At 38.0% G+C, this 25,008-nt stretch overlaps 1 pseudogene; it reads left to right on the top strand.

Annotated features, from left to right (window-relative positions):
- Positions 1-20,566: 20,566 nt before the first annotated feature.
- Positions 20,567-23,508, top strand: LOC145784699 (uncharacterized; annotated as a pseudogene).
- The last annotated feature ends 1,500 nt before the right edge of the window (positions 23,509-25,008 follow it).

The following is a 25,008-nucleotide window of genomic DNA, read 5'->3' as shown; positions in this document are numbered from 1 at the left end:
GGTAAGGAAGGCGTATAAATGGTACAAAAAATGCTTTGAGATTGTTCATCTCAAATTCAGTGCATGCAAGAACGCCTTTCTTGCAAATTTCAAGGACCTTTTGGCAATGCTTGTAACTTCTAGGACTGATGACTGTGGCCAACCGCAATAACGACAGAAACGATTGAACATAGACCCAGTGGATGATGACAGTGATGACAGAAGTGACCAAATCCAGCCCACAAGTTTCAGAAATATTTTTGATTTAATTAATGGATAGGATTAAGCATCGTTTTGTAGGCTCATAGAGCTCAGTATTATTTACTGGTACATTTTCGTTCGATTAACATGATATTTGATACATAATCATGAGTGCTGATTGTTGAAAGTATTTTAAAAACTCTAGTGGCCAATGATATCCCTGTGTGGGGTTGGCAATGAGCTTGTCTTGAAAACAGATAAAAAGAAAAAAGCTTTCCATGCATAAACAGCAAAACACATCGCTTGATCTATTGCAAGTAAGTGAATTGGACTGTTTTCATATTTTGCTATGACCATTAAAAGTTACATTTATGTGTACCCTGTTGATGGCAATTTCATTTGTTGTGCAGATACATTTGTGGACTTATCGGACTCATGATGATTCTTCTACCGTTGAAATTTCATGTCTTGAACTTTTAACTTCATCAATGTGAAGTTAGAGCTCAACCGATATATCGGTCAACTGATATATATCAGCCGATATCAGAGGTAGCCGACATTGTATCGGCTATTTTTCGCAAATAAACATCGACCAGCAAAAGCACACTCAAAACCAGTCAGGCAGTCATACATGCCTTTAGAAAAAACACAAGTTGCTCAGATGTGCTTGTAAAGAGAGCATTTACACTCTCTCATTTACAGTCTTTTGTTTTCATTACATGCACGGCACGCGACTGCACACAATCCATTTTTGCAAGTAGCATCGATATACTTTTGAATGTCTTGGTTTGTGCACGTGGAAGGACGTTCTTCTAGCTGCCTATTTAATTGGTGCTGCCTGGTTATACTTTGCGCTCCAATTGCTGTATTTGTATTTCTGTTTATCGGGCTAATGGCGGCGACACAAATCTTTGTGCGAATCCTAGCAGGAACTCCTGTCGTGGATACTGGGTAGCAAGAAACATAATAAATGCGTTTCTGGTGTCAGAAATAGGCACAGCACGTGGCTATGATTTAGACCGGCTTTGCTGTGTGAACATTGAGAGAATACATATCAATACTTAGTTCTTAGGTACGTTTAATTCAGTATTTAAAGGCAGTTAAAACATAAATCATTGTTTTAAATGGATGGCATAAGCAATATTAGTTCGATGAATAGCAATTGGAATAAAGTTTGAGTATTTTTTTGGCATCTCCAAAACAAGCATGAAGACGAATATAAAAAAGCTTCATCGCAGAAACTTTCTAAAAAGAGGACACATGATCAAATGAGCCAAAAAACTTTGGTAGAGCTCTTTGACAAGGTAAAAAATGAAAAGCTGATGACTCTCGGGCAAAAAAAAATTGACAGATTGTTAGTGGAAATGATAGCTACTGACAACCTTCCCTTCACAACAGTGGAGAACACTTTTAACTCGTTGGAATTCAGTCTACATCATGCTTCAAAGGTCATTGTAGAGCAAAAAAAAACAAAAGTATTGCCAAAAAAAGCTATTTGCAAACATTGCAATTCAACTGGAAGTTTGCTATCCTTAGTATCCTACTTCCGGAGAAAGCATGGGTGGATTGACATAAATGGAACTGGCAATCGCCAATCAAAACAAAGATCAAGGTATAATATAGATACTTCCAAACTGTTAATTTTCGATTGTTCCTAGTGAAATGTGTGCTTTGGCTATGTCTACGACTCCACATGTGACAAATTCTGTACTTCTGGTATGGTAGGATCTTCTTTGAGATTCCAAACTTACATAGCGAATGTCATGCCAGTGCAGCGTCTGGGCTAAGCAAACTGTTTATTGGCAAGTGACAAGGTATCTTTTAAGGTTTGAATGACTTTCCAAGTCGGTGCAGAGATAGCTTATTTTTCGTTTCTTAGTATGTAAATAATTTTTATTACATAGGTGTCCTACCTTAACCCTACGAAGCTAGTTTCTACCCTAGAAGCTGACTGGGTTGACCTGTCAGTAATGGGCATTTTTTTACCTACAATAATTTACGTACCTAAAACGATAGATGGCTTGACTTAATAGGAACTATTTAATTGAATGATAGTAAAACTAAATTTTTCTGTAAGTCTCCCATGTCGCGTGCTCAGTCACAGAGTTCAAACATTTCAGCTACCGGTAATGATGACAATGCTAAACCATTGAAAACACAATCTTTGATTCAATTAAAATCACCAGATTGTTTCGAAAGTAAATTTCAGTGGCACAAGCATGAAGATATGACCAAGTGGCTCTAAATTTTATTATTTAATTTCCGCTACATCTAGTGTAAAAAGTTCCACAACAATGCAGCAATCCAATGGAATGGATGATTGAGCTCCGGTGTTTAAGCAACAAATACTTCAGCATCAAGTAGCGATGACAACGATCAGCTTTCAGCTGCCGAGGAAATGTGATCGTACCATAAGACAAAAGTACCTAACAGCGATGCTATTGAATGGTGGAACAAAAATAAAGAAAAGTTCCCGCTGTTGTTTGATCTTGCACGGAAGTATTTAGCCACTCCTGCCACTTCTTCATCCTCAGAAACATCCTTCTCGAGTGCTGGATTAACAGCATCAAAACTGTGATTGCGGCTCACTGGCGAGCATAAACAGTCTTCATTGCAACAATTGCAGTCACAAGACTTCAATAAACTCTCTTTCAACATGTATCATTAAGTGAAGAAGCTTCAAATTCGACTGACAATGAAATACAGTATATGACATTGCATCTACTGTTAAAGCAAACGAATCTTTCAGCGAGCCCACTGAAAGTTTACAGAGCGTTGAGGAATCACCTGTAAAGTTGCATAGTATGCCTTCAAGCAGTAAAATTTTTTATGGAAAAAGAAAATTAAACCAAATTCATGACACCTTTCGTGCAAAGATATCCAACGTTTTTAATGTCAGTGATGTAGACCTACAGCAAGACCAACCTGACACTAAAGATGAAGACAAAATGAAAAATTGAAAATAAGATTTTTTGAGAACGTTATCTCAAAATTGAAAAAATAAATTAACAACAGTGACAGTACGAGAGCAGAAAAAATACAAGTCCTCACAACGGCACTAAGCAACTGGTCAAGAAAAAAATATGGAGGAATTTTCTGTTACTAAGAGAATAGTCAAAGTAGCTTAAGCGCTTGAAACTTGAAGAGGCATATCGCCGCTTTAATTCAAGACTGACTTAAGTCCACTTTTCATGATTTTGACTTTTTTGCATTTTTTTGCTAATTGGACATAAGCCCATGTTATGAGCAATTTGCTAAGCTGTACCTGCCTTAAAACCAGAGATACTGTAGGCTTATGTCCACACATTTTTCCAAGTTTTAATAATTTATAGACTTATGTCCATGCATGGACATAAGATAAATTTTTTTATAAAACATTTGGACTTAAGATATTTTTGTGGACTTATGTCCAAAAACTATCAGTGTAATTTTGGTTGTAAGTCCATTACCAATTACTGGCAACTAGTTAAGCTTGCATTGTATCAACATCATAATAACAATCACTTTGCCTTGCAACAAAACTACAGCAGTTGGCCTGCACTTCAACTGGCAGCATGGCAAGTACGGTTTAATTGAACAGTCGTATGCACATTGTATCTATGCGTTCGGGGATTTAAGTAACTTTCAGATTGTACACCTGTACGTAACATACGAACAGAAACCACACAGTCTTGCCATGATCTCTTAGGTAATAGATATTTTATACCAATACAGCATCAGAAAAGGTTGTTGGCTATACCTCCTAGCAGGGAAAACGTTCTTTCATGACAGTATGATACAGGAATGAATCAGTCATTTGTTTGTAACATCTTTAACATTTTTTGACAATCATTTCTACTTATAACCTACCCCTACCTATGGTCATGGTATTTACAGCAGCCTATACCTGAATTATGTTGATGATTGCAAATATAATAATGTGTTGTTTTTAAATAGGTTGTAGTATTTTAGAGTATGGTAAGATAATAACTTAGGGCAGTGAAAATGGAAATAGCAGAAAGCTCAAAAGGTGCAGGTACGAGAAGTTGGATGTCAAGCACAGATAAAATAAAAGCAAATGATTGCATATTTGTTCAAGCTGATTTATTCAACAAAAGTGATGTAGGACCAAAGTATACAGATGGCTTATTGTACAAAGAAAAGTCTCTCCTCAAAGGAATTGTGTTGAGTGTATATAGTAACACACTGAGGGTAAAATTTCTGATAGATAATGATGTTACATCCATCAACAAAGAAAATGCTATAACAGAACAAAGACTTGGTGATCAACAACAAAAATTTATTCTTCCAAAAACAAGCGATATTGATGATGATTCAGATATGGATCCTGCTTTTGTGCCACCTTCAAAGCCCCATAATCATGCTGTTACTGATGTGGAAGTTACTGCCAATGTCAACACAGAAGAAGAGGAAGTGTTTCTTTGTGAAAGTGGACAACATTTATTTAAAGCTATGATAGATGAAAGAGATTGTGGTACAGTTCACGGCGTACAAGTTCAGTCTTTTGAAAGGCGATATTTTATTACAGAAGTGCTAAGTGATGCATATTTGTGGGAATGTTTTGATGAAGATGTACACTGCAAGGGAAGTGCAATACTTTGGAATGAAAGTGCTGTTTCAAAGGGTGATTTGAAGTATGGAGTTGAAGGAAGACCTCCGACTCCATTGGAGAAAAGAAAGCGCAAACGGAATGAAGCAGAGTGGGAGAAGAACGTTTTAAAAAAGAAGAGACAAGCAGGAGAGCAATACAGTTATAAATCAAAATGTGGTCAAAATTTCGTGAAATCTGCTAGAGCAGTAAAGCAACCATGCTCTGGAATCTGTAAAAAGAAATGTGCAGAAAACATTACAGAAGAAGAAAGAAAGCTAATCCATAACGAATTTTGGGAATTATCTAATATAGGCATAAAACGCACATTTTTAAGTAAATTAATTAATGTGTCAAAAAAAAAGAGAGAAAGGAAGCGTAAGAACCCGAAAGGAAAGAGACGTAACCGACAGTTCACAAGAACCTACTCCTTGATTAAACCCAACAGCTCAGGCACAAGTACATCAGTACCAGTATGTCAAAGTTTCTTTCTTAATACACTTGATATTTCAGAAAAGATGGTGAGAACAGTTATCCAGAAAACATCAAAGAGTGGAGCTATTGAAGGAGACTTGCGTGGTCAAACATCAGATCACAACAAGATAGAAGAAAGCAGAATCAACACTATAAAGCAGCATATTCTGATGTTCAAAACTGTTGAATCCCATTACATCAGAAAAGAATCAAATTGTGAATACTTGCCAGAACACTTAAATATTGCAGAGATGCATAGAATGTATGTTGAATGGTGCAGTGAACGTAAGTTTCAACCAGAAAACTATTCCACGTACTACCAAGTATTAACCCAACAATTCAATCTGAAATTTCACAAACCGAAGAAGGATCAATGTGATAGCTGTGTTACTTTTGATAATACTCCAGAACATCTTGTTACCGATCAAATGAAGGCTGATCAACAAAAACACCTTGCTGAAAAGCAACTTGCAAGAGAGCATAAAGAAAAAATGAAGAAGGAAGCTTCTAACGATGCATCTGTTCTTACTGCAGGATTCGATTTCCAGAAAACATTGCTTTCACCTCATGGAAAAGCATCTTCATTTTATTACAGTTTAAGGTTGAAAAATTACAACTTTACTGTGACTAATTTGAACTCTATGCAAACTACTTGCTTTTTGTGGAACGAATGTCATGCAAGAAAAGGTTCTTGTGAAGTAGCATCATGTCTTCTAAGTTTTTTATCAAAAGCAAACACCAATGGTGCAAAGAAAATTCACTTGTTTTGTGATCGATGCTGTGGCCAGAACAGTAACCGTATGGTTTATATCATGCTGGCTATTGCTCTCGAGATTTATGGCTTTGATGAAATCACCTTGAACTTTTTGGTATCTGGGCATAGCCAAAACGAAAATGATACAGCCCATTCAATCATAGAACGTGCTGCAAGCAAAATGACCATTTACACTACTGCACAATGGGAAACTTTGATTATGACTGCCTTCAAAAAGCATCAACCAATTGTTGAATGTCTGCAACATAGTGATGTGATTGATTTCAAAAGCAAGGATTTCACTCAGTCTTCGAAAATGATGAAAGCCAATGTCAATGATGGCAATGGAGAAAGAATCTACTGGTCCAAAATTATGCAACTAAAAATCACCAAAGCAGAGCCAACAACATTTTTTATAAAATACAGCTACAGTGAAAGCACATTCAGAAAACTAGACTTAATTGTTCGAAAATCCAGAAAGACGAAGCTGAGCACTACCACTATGCCAAGGTTATATAAATCTTTTCCTGGCACTTCAATGGATAAGAAGAATGATTTGAAAAAACTCTGCTTTAAAGGCTTAATTCCAATTCAACATCACGACTTCTTTCGAAATCTTCCGGTCACTCCCAACAAAGCCAGTATTGAAGTATAATTTCATAAACTAGGCTCAGAAATAAGTGATAGCGCTTCTTTGCAGACACTTTTGATTTAAAGACTTTATGCATATTGATGATTAAAGAAGTTATGCATAAAGTTATGCATATTGATAACGCATCATTCTGTTATGTCCAGTGAACTTGTCAATGTCATTATGCAGTATGGTGGTATATATAAGTTGTGCCAGTTAATAAGCGAAGTGAATGAAAGCGCATTGAATTTAGCAAGTATGAAAAAAATTGAGGAAATTTAATAAGGAGATTGTGCTGGTGAATTGTAATGAGTTGGCAATAGAGGTATTTAATGAAGTGCAGTGGATTTAATAAACAAATTAAGTTACTATGTGCAATAGTTGAGTTAACAGTGGTAGTTGTTTAAGTACGGTACATTAAATTCAATTACAGTGACTACTGACTACAGGTTGAATTGCACTAACTGTAGTCTGTATGAAATGGCAACATGTTAATTGAACATAGAAAGATAATTCAGCACAACTAGTCAACTACACAGCAGTTTTACTCTCTTTTGGGAAAATGTTGCAAATTCACAGTTAGTGTGAGAGTTTGCTAAGAAGAAAAAGAGTTTTTTGGAAGAGTTTGTGTCAGTGTGATTGAATAATTAAATTTGTGATAAAGAAATTTTGAACATAAAAGTTTGAGTAAAAATTATGTTATTTTGCTGTATGCTATGATACTTTACCTCTAAAAGTGATTCATCAAATGAAAATGAATGATGCTGCACTGGTATTAAACATTTCATTCGTGTTTTTCAGCATGTAGGTATCTTAACCTTAAGGATAAATAAGACTTATGTCCATTTACATAAAAATGAATCAAAAATATTTCTGAGCAAGAAAGACTTAAGTCCAACAACATACAAAAAAAAATTGATGGCACCACCTAGTGGCAAATTTTTCGGTGATTTTTGTGGACCAACATATTGCCTATCACTGGTAAATAGTAAGTCTCTGTGTGCACATCCATGTCAAAGAAATTTGTTCAGTTGTACAGGCAAATGCAGTTATTTGCAATTATCTCAAAATGCTAAAAATGGACTTAAGTCAGTTTTGAATTCAAGCGGCGATATGTTCCTTACCATTGATTAGTGATTACCTCAAAAGGGAAAATCACTTCCAGAAAATATAATCGAAAAGGTTAAATGCTTTTACCAAAACAATGAAAATACCAGAATAATGCCAGGAATGAAGGATGCGTTAGCATCAAAAAATATCAATATGAACAAAAAAGATTGCTTCTGTGAACATTGAAAGAGCTCTATATAATTATATATCATTCAATAAACAGGGTCTGCTACTATTCCGTGAGTCCAATTCGGTGATTTTTAACCTTTAACCCCTAACCCTAAAACGGCAATGATAATTAAGGTAACGCCTAGAACATCACACAACTAAGGCGAAAGACAAAATTGAAAAAAGAAAACTAGATGCAAAATTAAACATCTCGCTTTTCCTTTCATCACAAGTATAAAAGTAACTCAACTTTTAATTCTCTCATTTTCGCAAACCATTATTTTTTCCCGATTAGTTTTCTTTTTTCAAATTCTCTTTCGCCTGAGTTGTGTGATGTTCTAGGTTTTTCCGATAATTAGGCTACGGTACCCAATAATTTAAAAAAAAAATTGAAAAAATCACCGAATAGGGATCGAACTCACCGAATCGGACTCACCGAAACGGGCCATTCCGCAATAAACAAAACCAAGAACAGCTTTTATAAACTTTTTCAATGCCAAATTTAAACAATTTCCTTTCTAATTTCGATTTAAATTGCGTATTAACCACTTCCATGCGGATAGCGTCAAACGACGCGTGATTTTTCCGTGCCAATCTTACGGGGAACGTCAAATGACGCAAATTTTTCGTGGTTTGACATCGGATAGCGCTTATCGACGCTCATTGCTAGCAGCTGAAAGGGGAATCACCTATTGGTTCTATTATCTTCAGGCAATGGTTTCAGCTGTCATAAATCAATGCTATAGCGAAATTTTGTTTGTCAGAAAGTTGCCTATGACGCAAGCTTTCTGAGCTACTGTTCATTCCAGTTCAGTTCGGTTTGTTTTTCTGTTTCAGCATGAGCGAATTGAAGGTATTCCAGTGGTTGCTTTAGCTGTAAGAGGTGGCAACGCGAATTTTCTTTTGTTGTAAAACGGAAGTATTTTTCCACTGATCTTTTCGTAATGCTTGCGATTTTTCAGGCAGATATTTGCAGTTTTAGTACCGGTACAGACATTCAAAGAACATTTCAGATGACAAGCTTTGTATTTTATGTGTTTTTGTTTCTTGTCTTTCAGTGATATATATAAGCTTTACATAATACGTTATTGATTTGAAAAATGGCTGCGAGAAGATTGTCTACGGTTGATGCTGAAGTTGGTCTTCAACAAATTCTTGGCTCTGCATCGTCTGGTGAGTCCGGTTCCGAAGATGGAGATGTTGCTGAATTGGAAGATTTAATCGACACATTCTCCCTGAACTCAAGCGACAGCGAAAGTGATGAGGATCAAACTGATGAAGATCAAACTCCTTCCAGGTCACCAAGTCAGAGTGTGGCACAAAATTTGACTTGGAATTGGACCCAAAATGAGCTTGATCCCCAAAGTTTTCCTTTTGTGGGCACTAGTGGCATTCTAGTGGACCTAGATGAAACAACCTCGCCCCTGGACATTTTTCAACGTTTTGTGACTTCCGAAACGCTTGGAAACATTGAAAGAGAGACGAATTTGTATGCCACACAGCATCCTGAAGCCACCAGTTCACGACGACATGACACGCCTTTCTACGCCACCACAGCAGAAGAGCTGAAAGTTTTTTTAGCTACTTCAATCATGATGGGAGTGGTGAGTCTGCCAGAAATGCAGATGTACTGGAGCACGAATGGCATGCTCGATGTGCCATTATTCAAGAAAACCATGCCGAGGGATAGGTTCATCAAGATCATGCGAAACCTCCATTTCCACAACAATGATCTTGATGCTGGAACCGATCGTCTCTTCAAAATAAGACCTCTGCTGGATGAATTTCTCCACAACTTTCAGGAAGTTTATTGTCCACAGAAGCACATCTCTGTGGATGAATCTATGCTGAAGTTTCATGGAAGGCTAAAGTTCAAGCAATACAATCCTTCAAAGAGGGCACGGTTTGGACTAAAACTGTACCGACTGTGTGAATCAAGTAGGGGTATGTGTGGATACACCTGGAACTTCAAACTATACAGTGGCCAGGATCGAGACAGTGCTGTACCAGCAAGTACAAAAGTGGTCATGGATTTATGCCATGATTTACTTGGAAAAGGTTATTACCTTTATATCGACAACTGGTACAGCAGTCCACAGTTATTTTGCACATTGCTGCAAAACAAAACCCACACAGTTGGTACAGTTCGGCTGAACCGGAAGCACATGCCAACCAATCTTCCGGGAAAAAAATTAAAAAGAGGGGAGCACGTGTTCAAGACGGCAAATGGTGTGATGGCAATGGTGTGGAAGGACAAAAAGGACGTCAAAATGCTCTCTACATGACATTCATCAGAGCTATGTCCAACAGGTAAAACCAGCATCAATGGAGATCCCATCGTAAAACCCACTTGTGTGATTTCTTACAATCAATGGATGGGGGGAGTTGATCGTTCAGATCAGCTTTCAGCAACCTGCCGCTCTGTAAGAAAGCACACAAAGTGGTACAAGAAGTTGTTTTTTTACATGGTGGACATAGCATTGGTGAATTCATTTCTGCTATTCAAAAAGCTCCATCAAGAGCACTGACGATTGACTTTGCCTAACTTCAAAGTCATGCTAGCTCGTGAGATGCTGGAATCAGCAGAAATTGCAGAGTATCCAAGAGCTGGCCGAAAACGATCTTTTCCCACCCCTAACCGTCTCAGAGCTAAAGATGGACATTTTTTGGAGTTCAACCCGCCTACACAGTCTAATAAAAATTATAAACGGTGTATTGTATGCGCAAAAAATGGTCAGAGAAGAGAAGTGAGGTTTCGATGTGACAAGTGCGATGTACCGCTTTGCCCTGTACCATGCTTCAAAAACTACCACACCAAAATCAATTATTGATTTCGTTTTCGAAGTTTTCTTTATTTTCTCAAACTGTTCTTTTATTTCAATGTAAAATTGAATGCCAATGTTTGCTTTTATACAAGACACCACTGCTACTTTTACTTTTCAAAGTGTTCTTTTATTTCGATGTAAAATCAAATGTCAATCACTGACAATATTTGCTTTCATATAAGACACCACTGCTGCTTTCATTTTACCAAGTTTTCTTTTATTTCGATGTAAAATTAAATGTCAATCAATGGCAATGTTTGCTTTTATACAAGACAGTACAAAATGCAGAAACGCGAGAAAAAAAAAAGAAAAAAATGCCGTTACCGCGTCACGATCGCGGCGCGCTAATACCGATGGGAAGTGGTTAACAGTCCTTAATCAATGAAAATTCTGTGCTGTATTTTTTCTGACGGGGATATCTATAACTACGGGATTGGCAACTCTGCGCAACTGAAACCACGTTATACACCAGTAGGGTCACTGTTCTTTGTGCGCTAAGTGATAGATGGCTTTCACTATCCTCCTGGCACGATGAAAGGCACCAGGAGCCATGATTTTGATGACACAAAGAGGAACTCCACTCAAGAATATGATGGTCAACACATGGAGCTCTCTGTAGTCGTCACGATGTTGTTGTATTAATAATTGCTCATTAGCGAAGGTTACTATGGCATTTGCTACGTCTGTCACATGCTTTAAAGCTTCGTCGTCAGTTCTCACACATTTTACATCATCTTTAGCAATAAATGACCATTTCATTTGGAAACGCTTGAAGAGTAGAATGTCCGGACCAGTCGAGGGACCCATCGCGCATGAAAATATTGCCTCGAGAACTATCTTGTGAATATGATGACGGCAGGCCAAATACAACAAGTCTTTGCCCAATTTCTGTTCAAGCAATATACACACACGCGCCCAAACGACATCCTGTGTTGGAACTGGTAGTATTGAAACACATCGCTGCAACACCCAGTCAGTACAAGGATATTAATGCAGAGATGGCGAAGGCCGCAGTTAACAAGATGTTGCGTCATTTGTGGTACCTGGGAAAGGAGCTAATCGCGTTAGTATTCTTTGATAATTCTGTATCATCAGACACTAAACGAAAGATGGTGACTGCAATAAAGACATGTGATGAAGGAGTAGGGCCTAGTAAAAAAGCTGTAATTGGCCACAAAGAAATTGCAGACAAAAATTTGGAAGATTTTGTTACATCAAATACAAACCGATTTTTTAAGGGTCTGAATTTGTCTTCATCATTTTTGGAGATAGACCCAGATAACTGGGAAACCAATGACGCATATCAAAGAGCGAGAGCAATTGTGAGTGAAATAAAGGTTGTGAATGACATTGCCAAGCACGGAGTGGCGTTGATCACGGAATACAACACATTACACACGTGTGACGATGAACAAAAACAGTATCTTATGTGCATTGTCGCCGATCACCATCACCGATATCCAGACTGTAGTAGAAAGCCCCTCGCGCAATAATCCCTGTATGTAATGTATGTATCAGAATTACGGAATCAGAAGAATAGCACAAGAATATCAGAATCACGGTATCAGAAGGTTGCTCCACGACCTTCGTGTTGAGCACTCTCGCTTGCATTGCAAATATTCCAACTATGGAAAAGTTAAGCCTCGGATACTCACTGAAGAACATACCACTACCAAGTAAGCAGACATACGGTGCGGTAGGCTACTTAAAATGTATGGTTGAAAAGGTTGAAAGCTTTATACGTAGACTTAGGTAGAAGGCTTTCTTTTTTGAGCAAGACCTCAGCAGAAATTCTTTTAATAATTCAACTAGTGATTTAAGTATTGCATCCGACAATGTGAAGACATCATTTGGGTTTAAATCAAAAAATTCTCCGCCTACGAATGAACATTTACGAGCATTTGAAAGTGATTTGCACTCGTTAGTGAAATCCGTTGAGTTCAAAAAAATTAATAATCCGTTTCTAGACAAAATGAAAGAGGACATGTCATCTATTCAATCGTCACAAGAAGTAATTGCTTTTGCTGACAAGTCGACTAACTTATACAGAATGCCAAAGACACAATATGACAAACTCCTTCAGGAAAATATAACCAGATCATACGAAAAAGCTTCAGATTCTGATATTAATTTGATTAATAAGTGCAAAAGAAACGGCTCAATCTTTAAATTTGGACGATAAAATGGAAGTTCTTGCTTCAAAAACGGCCTTTATTACTATGAAAGATCATCAAGCCAATTTTCAAAACAACATAAAATGCAGACTAATCAATCCAGCTAAATGTGAACTGGGCATCATTAGCAAGAAATACTTGGACTCTATCAATAGCTCATTAATTGCCTGTACTAATATAAACCAGTGGCGTAATTCGTCCATGGTCATTGATTGGTTTAAAGCTGCAAACAATAAGCATAAAGCAAAGTTCATCCAGTTCGACATCGTTGTTTTTTATCCTTCAATTACTCCTGCCTTATCGAAAAATTCCATCGAGTTTGCTAAACTTCACACAAAAATTACCCTTCACCAAGAGGACACGATCTCGAAAGCAAGGATTTCTCTCTTGTTTGATTCTAATGGTCCTTGGGTTAAATCTAAAAATAAAGGCATATTTGACGGTACTATGGGAAGCTATAATGGTGCTGAAATTTGTGAATTAGTGGGAAGTTACTTGCTGAGCAAGCTTACCAGTATTTTTGGCAGCACAAACGTTGGACTATACCGAGATGATGGTCTTGCAATAGTGTACAACTCTAACGGCAGACAATTGGATGTATTAAGAAAAAATCTCATTAAAGTCTTTAAAATGAATGGTCTCAGCATCACAGTTGATACCAATCTTTCTTGCACAGATTTTCTGGACGTAACGTTTGATCTAAATCTCAACAAACATTGGCCATACAGGAAAGAAAACAACAATCCTCTGTACATGAATGTCAAATCTAACCATCCTTCTTTAATCACAAAACAATTTCCACAGATGATTAACAAGCAGATAAGCAGTCTGTCTTCTGATAAAAAAGAGTTTGACAAGTGTAAGACCATTTACGACAATGCATTGAAGAAAAGTGGATATGACTTCTCATTGAAGTACGAAGCTATTTCTCTGGAGAAAAAACAAAGAAAAAGAAACGTCATCTGGTTTAGTCCTCCCTTTAGTACCAATGTAAAAACCAATGTTGGAAAACATTGTTAATAATCTCTTGTTAATAAACTCTTGTTAATAAACACTTCACATCTCATCACAAATATTTCAAACTTTTTAACCGTAATACCATTAAACTCAGTTATTCTTGCATGAAGAACACATCAGACCTGATCCAAAGCCACAACTGCAAAATTCTAAACAACCCGGATACACCAGCAGCAAAAACATGCAATTGCCGAAAAAAAGACGATTGCCCATTGAATGGTAATTGTCTTGCATAATGCATAGTCTACGAAGCTACAGTTCTCCATCAACCTGACGTTCAAAAGAAATATTACGGATTAACAGAGGGACAGTTTAAAACTAGATTCCGTAACCACACAAAGTCTTTCAATAATATAAAATACAAAAATGAAACTGAACTTTCCAAATTAATTTGGTCATTGAAATGTAATAATCAAGAATACAAAATCAACTGGAAAATTATTGCCCATTCGAAACCATACCGCTGCGGATCAAGAAGATGTGGTTTGTGCCTTACTGAAAAAGTTTTAATTGCAACTACTGATCAATCAATTTGTATCAACAAGAGAGATGAAATCATATCAAAATGTAGACATCACAACAAATTTAAATTAAAAAATTATCGTTAGTATTGCTTGTGACGCACTTTTCATGTTTATTGCATTTTTTCCATCTTCACAATTAGCCTACGCTCAATTGCTGCTTCCTATCGAACATGCCTATTGCTTTTTGCATTCGCTTTAATTTATTTACCATAATATCGCATATTTTTCTTTACCATTGCCTTTAGTTTTCTTTTTTTACTCCCTTTCCTTTTTCAAAAAATTATATTTAATTTGTTATTCAGACGTCACAATGAATGATTGTCCGCTTTTCCTTAGGTAGAGTTTTGGTAGAGTTGTAAAAAATCTAGTACCACTGTTGTACGCACTACGCAGTGTAGTTGGCCATCCCATAGTTTTATGGATCCCGGGAGTTTGGATAAGCTCTATTATGTTGTTTGCAGAAAAGTATACTTTCTTATGTTTGTCTTCTCAGACAGAGGATACAAGTTTGCTGTACACGATTATCACCTCATTACAAACTGCAGATGAACAAACTTTCCAAGGTTTCGATGCAACTTCCAGTTTGGTTGCCACAACAGGAAACGAGTCAGAGGTAAACGATAAACTGATTTCATGCACACCTAAGGCTGGTGTTTGGAATTCAGGATTTGCGTCAATCTGAAAAATAGGTGGTGGTAGTCTGCATAGCGCAATGTTAAACATGGTTTATGTTTCGGTTCATGTCTTTAGCCTCAGTATAAAATTCTCTAACTTTAATACAATACTGAACAAAACTTCAGCCTCTCTCATTGGCTACTTGACAGAAACTTCTGATTCTTGACCTTTGTATTTTAACTTTCGAGGTCTTTTGCTGTGTTAATAACCTCATAGGAAGGCTATAGACAAGGAACCGTAACCTCCTCATTCGAAAAGGTGGTACTGCATTTGAAATACAATTTGCATGCTAAATTTGCATACATGCTAAAAGATCATCTCTTCACACTAAAATGCGTGTAGGCGCATCCTATTCGGACGAGTCATCTTTATCTTACTCGAATCCTGACTATGAGGGAGTACTTGAATGTGAACAAGTGATGTACAATGTGATTCAGGGAGGATCTAAATGAGGTAAAGATAAATTGTTTGATTCATTTGGATTCAGTGATACATTGAACTTTTGAAGAGAGAAACTGCTTCCACAAAGCAGTGGTGCTGTTCAGTCAGAAGCAGTAATATAACATGATCTGCAACAGTGGTACAAAAAAGCAGCAAGTTTGAACGTGCATCAGCCTGCCACAACCATCCACCAAAACACGGTGCTGAGAAGGTCAGCGCAATAACATTAGCTGCAAAACGAAAAGCAACCGATAAACCAATTGAATTAGCGACAAAAATTATATGAGAAAAAATTCAAAAAGAAATTTCAAATCCTTTGGACTTAGAAGAACCACCTCCGATAGACAACATGTCCCGATATGAGAAGAAGTTTTGGTAACAGCACTGCCTCTAAGAACCAAAAACTGAGTACTTCGAATTGGATTACTTGAATGTGCGCATGACTTCATATTTGAAGATACCTGTAGCATCCCTGAAGCTGGTAGGAGCATAGTCTTTGCCTCCAAATTGCAACTGAAAATTTTAGCGCAAACTAAAACGTGGTTTATGGATGGTACTTTTAAAATAACCAATACCCCTTTTCAACAATTGTACACAATTCACACATTTGTTAAAAAAAATGAACAGTTTTTCCAAGTTCCTATGTGGCTGTATTTGAAGCTTTTGCGACCGGATTCATCACACCGCCTGCAGTTACACAGTCACACGTGATCTTGGATTTGAAAGTGGCTGTGTAGAAGGCAATCACAAATGTTTTCCCTGCTGTTGAAATTAGAGGTTGTTTGTTTCATTTCACCCAAGCTATTTACAAACAAGTGCAATCTTTGGGATTATCAGCAGCCTATTGCAATAATGTCGATGTAAGAAATTTCATCATGAAGCTATGCTATTTGGAATCAAGAAAATTCTGATTCGTGATCACTCCTGTGCACCGGTCTGCTACTATTGGGAGAATCCGTTTCGAAGAATCTGATTCGGAGAAATCCCTATTCGGAGACAGCCTTTTTCAGAGAATTGTAAAATCACAGCGGCATATGTATATTGAAAGGAATTAGCTTACAATACAGAAATGGATGAAATGAATGATTTCAAAGTTAGTTTTAACAATCTTGCTTCCTGTTGCTTAACATTAAGATTAAGGTGTTTTTAGCCTACATAATTGACTATTGATCGCTCGCTTTCGATTTTATGCAACACAAAGCATACCGTAGCCTGATCATAAAAAGTGCAACCTGGTTTAATGTAATCTTTCATTCCCTTTAGGACAGAACCAATGCAAAGGCAGCTCATCGACGTATCAAATGCGAATTGGGCATGGAGCACCCGACACTCTGGAAGTTAATTGACAGGTTCAAAGCAATCCAAACATCAAAACAAATATATCACAATGTAAGAAAAAATTTTTTTTTTCGCAAGTTCTAATCGATTTTTTTCAATTGCTTAGGACCAGTAGGGGGAAAGTCGAGTTAGTTGACTCAGCAGGTTAGTTGACTCACCGCCAGTTTCTAACAAGCCATGCGTAAAGGTGCGAAAGTTATTCCGTGGTTTCATTGGTCAGATCATTCAATGACGGCCATGAAAGGTTCACATGTCTGAATGCAAGGGTTGAAAAGTTATGCAAGAAAGTATGTTTTTGACTACAGAAAGGAAAATTTGATAGGGGTAGTACGTAAGGTTGTATCTCTTATTGTCGATGAATGTATGAAATGATTTTTTTGGAATGTTATACCTTAATTATGATTGCAAATTGTCTATAACTTTGGTTGGTCTTCTCAAAGCAGAAAATCAAAGGCAGACATTTTTTCTGATTAAGGCACTGACAGGTTCGTTGACTCATTGGCGATCGTCCTAGTTGACTCAGTGAGTCAATTAACCCTACTGCAGGCAACAGAACAAAATGGCATATTTTTGTAAGGCTGAATAGCTTGTATTCATTTGTAATACCCGATTGGAATGTTTAGCTTACAGAGAACTTCTTTCATAGTAAACAAAATCTACATTATAATACTGTAAATCTAATATATTGCTGCTCAGTTATGGGGAAAAAGATACGTAAAGCTAAGAGGAGAAATTCCAATACACGTGTTTGAACAAGCTTCAAACGCCATGCGTGCTGGTGCATCTGGGCGCAGTGCTGCAAAGCAGTTTGGAATCGACCAAACAACGTTTCAACGGTATTTGAAAAAAGCTTCCAAAGGGTCACCAGGGAATGTAAAAATGGGATACATATAAAATGGAAAAAGATTTGGCGGTACATTGCATTAATTTGGTAAAGCAACATCACGGACTGTCCATGGATAAAGTGAAAATGCTAGCTTACGAATTTGCTGAGTCAACTTACCAAGTCAACGTTCCCAAAAACTGGTCCGACAACAAGAAGGCAGGAAGAGAGTGGTTGTGGTTGTTTATGAAACGCCATAATTTAGCATTAAAAACACCGGAAGCAACAACACTTGGAAGAGCAACATCATTCAATCGCACCACCGTTGGTATTTTCTTCAAAAGCATCTCTGACGTCATGGAGAGGTATCACTTTTCTCCAGAAAACATATACAATATGGATGAGACAGGGTGTTTTACCATGCAAACTCCACTCAAAGTGATTGCCTTGAAAGGAGCTAAGCAAGTTGGTGCCGTGACTTCCGCTGAACGTGGAACTCTCGTTACAATGATTGGCACAATAAATGCAATTGGGAACACAGTCCCACCTTACTTAATGTTTCCCAGGGCTCGCTTTGTAAAGGAATCCATGCTAGCAGGGGCACCACTGGGTTCTGCTGGATGTGCTGCAAAAAGTGGGTGGATAAACGAAGAAACCTTTATAAAATATCTTGAACACTTCATCCATTTCACCAAATGTAGTATTGACAATCCTGTCCTTCTGATCATGGACAACCATGCTAAACATATTTCTCTTATGGCTTCGTTGATGGGGAGAAAACACGGAATCGTGATGGTGACCATCCATCCTCACATGTCGCACAAGCTGCAACCCCTAGACCGCACAGTCTATGGGCCATTTAAAAGGTATTATAATTCAGCTCTAGACAACTGGATGAGGGAAAACCCTGGGACAACATTTTCTATTTATGGCATTGCACAACTGGTGAAACAAGCGTTTGAGCTTGCATTCACTACAAGAAATATTAAATCTGGCTTTCGAAGCACTGGAATCTGCCCACTCAACCCAGATGTTTTCACCGATGACGATTTTGCTCCATCTGCGATTACAGATCGACCACCAGTAGCTTCGGCAACGGAATTGAATTCAAGTCCCACAGAGCCGACAGAAGAACCAGTGCCTGGAAGAGCCATAAAATTAAGTGATGCATGTGAGGAGGTGGCACCAGATGTTTTTTTAGAAATTGCTACAAGGGGAGTGTTAGCATCTTCTTGTCCCGAAAATGAGCATGTTGGCGATTGCAACTCTTCTGCCTCAGCGCCAAGATCTAAAGAAGTCGAGACACTGAAGTCGCTTGTTCGTGTTGTGGCCTACAAGTCTCCTAGTGACATCTTACCGTTGCCAAAAGCTCCAGAAAGAAAACAAAAGAGAAAAAGGAAAAAGGGCAGATCACTAATCTTAACAAACACTGCAGAAAAATGTAGACTTGAGAAAGAAGCAAAAGAAAAAGGAAATCAGAATCAAAAGAATGCCCACCCCAAAAAACAAGAAAAAACAATGTAAAGACAAAGAAAAGACGAAACAAAGTAAAGATAACTCTGCTTCCGAGTTCTTCAGAAGAGTCTGGTTGTGACAGCATGATGCTGCTAGATGCCGACAGCGACATCAGTGATTGCGTATATGACCAAGATTATATATGCTGCATTTGTGAAGACACTTGGGCAAACAGTAAATCCAAAGAAAAATGGGTGCAATGTGTTTGCTCTGGTTGCTACTTCTGCTGCCCTGCTGGGATGAACTCTCACGCGTCCAACGAATGTTCCAGCTGGGCACACCTTGATTGCACAGACACATCAGCTTATTTTTTTTGTCAACACTGTACATAGACTTCGTTTGACCAGTGCAGTAGCCAGTGTGGCACGAAACAGCAAAGTCCGCTTTCGGGATTTTGCTTTATTTCGATACCCCAAACCTACAGTAGGTTGCTTCTGACAGAATACAAGGGTTGACTTGCTTTCGGTGAGCAACCCAAGACCGGGACAGTAGGTCTACATATCAGTAGATTTGTTTTGAATTGCAACCAATTGTAGTGTTCGTTTGTTAATTACTACTGTGTTTTGTTTGCTACTAAGGGGTAGTTTCAACTTCTGTCCGGCAGGAAAACATCCCCATCAAGTGTAATACTATATGGATGCACCAGCTGGAATTATCTCAATTGTACAAACACAACAGCTGATTTCGTTTGTTAAACATTAACTAGGTGCTACACACAATTCCTTTAATGCTAATACATGCATTTCGCATAAATGTCCATTTACTATATACCTATTCAGCGTGAGTCAACTATCCCACAGGGTAAGTCAATTAACCCACATCATCAGGTTAGTTGACTCAATTCGGTAACAGTTTTGAAGCATTTGAAAATTATACCTGAAAGCTCATTATTGCACTGAAACAAGTCCTGAAGTTATAGTGAAGCTTTCTTTATATTTGCTGTAGTTTGCAGCTTGGTAGAAAGAAACTGTTTGGAGTTAGATGCATTTAAGTAAAAAATGAGTCAACTAACCCGACCTTCTCCTAAGTGTCGAAAATCAACTTCACTTCATATAAACTTTGCTTTTGTGGTTTAAAGAATGAAATTTTAAAATCGCAATATTTTTGAGATAAGATATCAAAGATATGGCTAAAGAGCATCCAAGATGGATGTTAACCACTTTTAAATGTTACTATACTCTGCAATACTTGCCATTTTATAGATACTTCTGTTAGCAGGATTGATTTTTGAGGTGTTGTGTAGAATATTTTATGATTTGCAATTGATAATTTTGTAACGTTTTCTTTAATTGGACCCCATTAGAGTGCTTTCAAAATGCCTAGAGAGGCTGCAAACATTCTGCTGATGCGTTTTGTTTCAATTGTAGACAATTTATCAAGACAAAAGCGAAGAAGCACTCAGTTTTGGCTTCCGTTAAGATGTGTGAAGCCTACAATGCTTATTTTGGAATGCCTGTTGGAGACCAAGACAGACCTTGGGCATCACATTTTTCTTGCGATTACTGCAAACAGATTTTGGAAGGTATGGTTTCATCGATCATATTATTTAGGCTAATCTTAATTATATTGAAATTGATCTATTTGTATGTTTATGGTTACAGCAAATTAAGAATTGGTTATTTGTTTTTAGGTTGGTATCGAGGGGAGAAAAGGGCGATAAAGTTTGCTCTTCCAAGGGTATGGCGGGAGCCAACGAACCACACAGATGACTGCTATTTTTGTATGGTTAATCCATCCCGACGCAGAGCTGGAAAAACGCTCCTCCTATTGCTTACCCAAATATTCCTTCCTCAATACCTTCGGTGCCACATTCAGATGAACTGCCAGTGCCTAATCCCCCCACCCCAAGAAACGAGCAACTCTCAGGTGATGAGTCCACCACTGAGGAAGAAGATGTTGCCATTGATAAATTTATTCGATCTCCTCAGTTGGAAGAGGGAGAGCCATATTACCCTAATCAGAAAGATCTGAATGATTTGATCAGTGATCTTGGTCTGACCAAATCTAATGCGGAGTTGTTGACATCTCGACTTAAGCAATGGAACTTGCTGGATGATACTGCCCAAGTTACTGAACAACGCAAACATCACCAAAGCTTTTCCAGCTTTTTCACATTGCAAGATGGAATTTGCTATTGCAATAATGTTAGTGGACTATTTAAATCAATTGAAATTCCCTGTAACCCGAGTGACTGGCGTTTCTTCATTGACAGTTCGTCAAAAAGGTGCATGGTCGATTGGTCGACAGACATTTGGTCGACAGGACAATTGGTCGACAAGACAGTTGGTCGACAGGACGTTAGGTCGACAGAACGATTCATTTTAAGGTTAGGGTTAGAGTTAGGTTAACTAACCCTAACCCTAAAATGAATCGTTCTGTCGACCTAACGTCCTGTCGACCAATTGTCTGTCGACCAATTGTCCTGTCGACCAACTGATCGGGTACCGTCAAAAAGTATCAAGGCTGTACTTTTGCACAATGGCAACAAATACCCATCTCTTCCCCTGGCTCATTCAGTCCACCTGAAAGAAAACTATGAGAATGTCAAGACTTTGTTGAATGTTTTAAAGTACGATCAATATAACTGGAAAGTAATCAAACATGGCTACTTTAATACAACAGGGTAACTTTGATAGATAGGGGCTACTTTGATAAGTACATTTATAGATGGAAATATGAGAATCCTATCTTCCATTGGTCTCTTGAGATCCCATATCATGTGTCAATAATTTTTTTGTATTTCAGTTTAGACTGTTTTTGATAAAAATTAAAATGATGAGAAAATACACTAGAAAAGCTGGTAGTCGGATATACAGTACAATAACACACCGCCTGAAGTTATGCAGCTGGCACTCAGTCAAGTACAAGGAGGAGCTAGCATCTATGAGACTGCAAAACCACACAACATACCCTATGGCACTCTCTGGAATAAAGCGAAGAACAAGCACCCAAATAAGCCAGGTCATCCGATTGCGTAGACCAAAATTGAAGAGGAAAATCTACTACATGTAATTGATGTGCTAACACAGTGAAGATACCCATTAATTGGGACTGACATTAAAATGTTTGTGAAAAGTTACTTGGATAAGAAAGGTTTCCAATTGAAAGCATTCATAGACAATTGCCCAGGCGATGATTGGGTTTCTTCTTTCATGAAAAGACATAATTTGACACAAAGTATGGCAGAAAATGTTAAACCGGCTCGTGCTGAAGTTGATCGTGAGATGATAGCCAATTTTTTTTGACAACTATGAACTGGAAGCAGAACATGTTCTAAGTGAAAATGTGTGCAATTATGATGAGACTAATGTAACCAATGAACCAGGTGCAAAAAAGATCATATGCCGAAAAAGACGGAAGGCGGAAGCGTGTTGAGAGGAAAATTGACCACTCAAAAGCAAGTGTCTTGTTAATGTATAGTGGTTTTGCAGATGGTGAGCTGCTTCCACCGATGGTGGTGTACAAGTCCATGCATGTATACACAAATTGGACCAATGGTGGTCCAGATGGGACAATATATGATAGTACGTCTTCAGGATGGTTTGATTTGCGCACCTTTGAAAATTGGTTTTTCAAACTATATCTTCCAAGAGCTAAGGAAAAGGTTGGACCAAAAATCCTTATTGGTAATAACCTGAGTTCGCATTTCTCGTGTGATGTTATAGAAGCATGCAAAGAGTATAGTATCCGTTTCATTGCATTGCTGCCTAACAGTACACATCTAACACAGCCACTTGATGTATGTTATTTTCGTCCCACAAAGGACATTGGAGGAAGGTGTAATCAGATTGGCGGAAAGAGACTCGGCATAAAGGTGCTACACCAAAAAGTACTTTCCCCAAACTGCTCAGAAAACTTCACAGTAAACTTGTTGAGAATGGAATGAGCCAAAATCTTAAAAGCGGCTTCGAGGCATGTGGTCTTTCACCTGTAAACAGACAACAGGTTTTAAAACAGCTTCTGTCCGTGATACGGCTACTGAAAATAGTTCCTTCTTAAACGATGCTGTAATGGACATTCTTCAGCAGTCAAACAGTAAAAGTAAAGCCAGAGAAAAACGAGGGAAGAAAGTTCCTGTAACTTCTGGCAAACGAATTTGTCTGGCAGACATTACTATCGGTACCGCCATCAATAACGAGGCAACTCCATTAACTTCACGTTCAACAAGAGCTGAAACTCCAGCTGAAGATGCAGAAATAACAGTACCTGATGGTGATTACAATGTTGATGACATTTGCAGTTTCTTTTCGGATATCAAGATTCGAAAATAAATCTGTTAAATGAACAGTGTGCGACGTTAAACAAATGTAAAGTTGATACTTTCCGTCTTCCGCATCGACTTTTTTCTTCATGGACTGTTTGTTCCAAGCTCCTTTTTTTTCCTTGATCTTCATAGGGTTCACGCAGTAATCAGAACTGCAGACACGCAGTGTGTTCCCATACGAGTGAATAATTTGTGTGTGCGGCCACGAATGATTCATTACGTGTGCATTCGCACGCGCTTTGATTCACTCACCACGCACTTGAGATTCGTGAACTAGTGAGCAGTAGACTGTAGAGGATTATGGTAATCACTGCATCATGTCGACTGGTCGTGGTCGTGGGCAAAAAAGAAGTTCCAGCGTGTGGGAACATTTTTCTAAGCCAGATGATGAAAAGAATACTGTGAATTGTCGCCATTGCAAGGCAATTTTATCATATTGCAACAGTACTGGCAGTCTGTTGAAGCACTTATAACAGTTAACAGTTATAAGCGTTGGCCAAGTTGTTGCTACAACATTCACTGTTTACACGTCCATAGGGCCTAGGTGTAGGGGATTACCTGTAAGCCTAATTGCTTTTATAAAATTTGGTTCCTGAAAGAGACAGACAACGTACCCGTCTCCATTTTTCTGTTGATTTAACAGCTGATGACGTTGAATCAATGACACATATCCATGTGTCTTATCTATGAGCAGTTTTTGTATATTGCAACAAACTTAAACAAGTGAATTGTTGATGAAAATCACAGATTCACAGTAACACAAGCATCAATTATTAGGAATTTATTCCAGGATTTAATAATGATCAATCTAATTTCTTAATAGTTGTATTAGTAGTCTTTAGCTTTACTAGCATTTTTTTTTCAGTGATACCAACACGCCACATCCACCAGTAGCAAAAAAAAAGATCCCATCAAAGTTTGTTAGATGGACACATTCATCGCCCTTTCATTTCAACCCGGAGAGCCAAAGTTACCAGTCTTATTATGAATGTAATTGTTGGAGATCTACGGCCAATCAACCTCGTTGAAGGTAGCAACTTCAAGCAACTTAACCAGTTTGTGGCACCTGGTTATGACTTGCCAGGTAGAATGACTTTTACCAAGAAGCTGGACAGCGTGCTAGTGAAGTGTAAAAAGAAGATCACAAACATTTTGTCGGCAGCTCATCACACATCTTTTACCACAGATTTGTGGTCTAGTTAGCGCCAACAATCCTACATTGGTGCAACAGCTCACTGCTTGGACACCAACAGTGGTCAGTTACAAACTTTTGTTATAGCTACTAAGCAAGTCATGGACTCACACACTATTAGATTTATGATTTAAGAAATCTGATGGGCTATATTACTATGTCATTTGATTCAATATAGCAGCAACACTTGTATCCAGTTGGGATTAGTTAGTATGAATCGGAACAGGAAAACGACGATGACTTGTCAGTGCAAGCTTCACGTGGTCCTTGTGTTCGTGGTGGTCTTGCTCATGGCCAAAATGTCAAAGTTTGTGG

The sequence above is a fragment of the Aplidium turbinatum genome, chromosome 15 (assembly GCF_918807975.1).
Source record: "Aplidium turbinatum chromosome 15, kaAplTurb1.1, whole genome shotgun sequence".
Lineage (NCBI taxonomy): Eukaryota > Metazoa > Chordata > Ascidiacea > Aplousobranchia > Polyclinidae > Aplidium > Aplidium turbinatum.
Note: the sequence above shows the minus strand (reverse complement) of the source record. Positions and strands in the feature narration are given on the sequence as shown.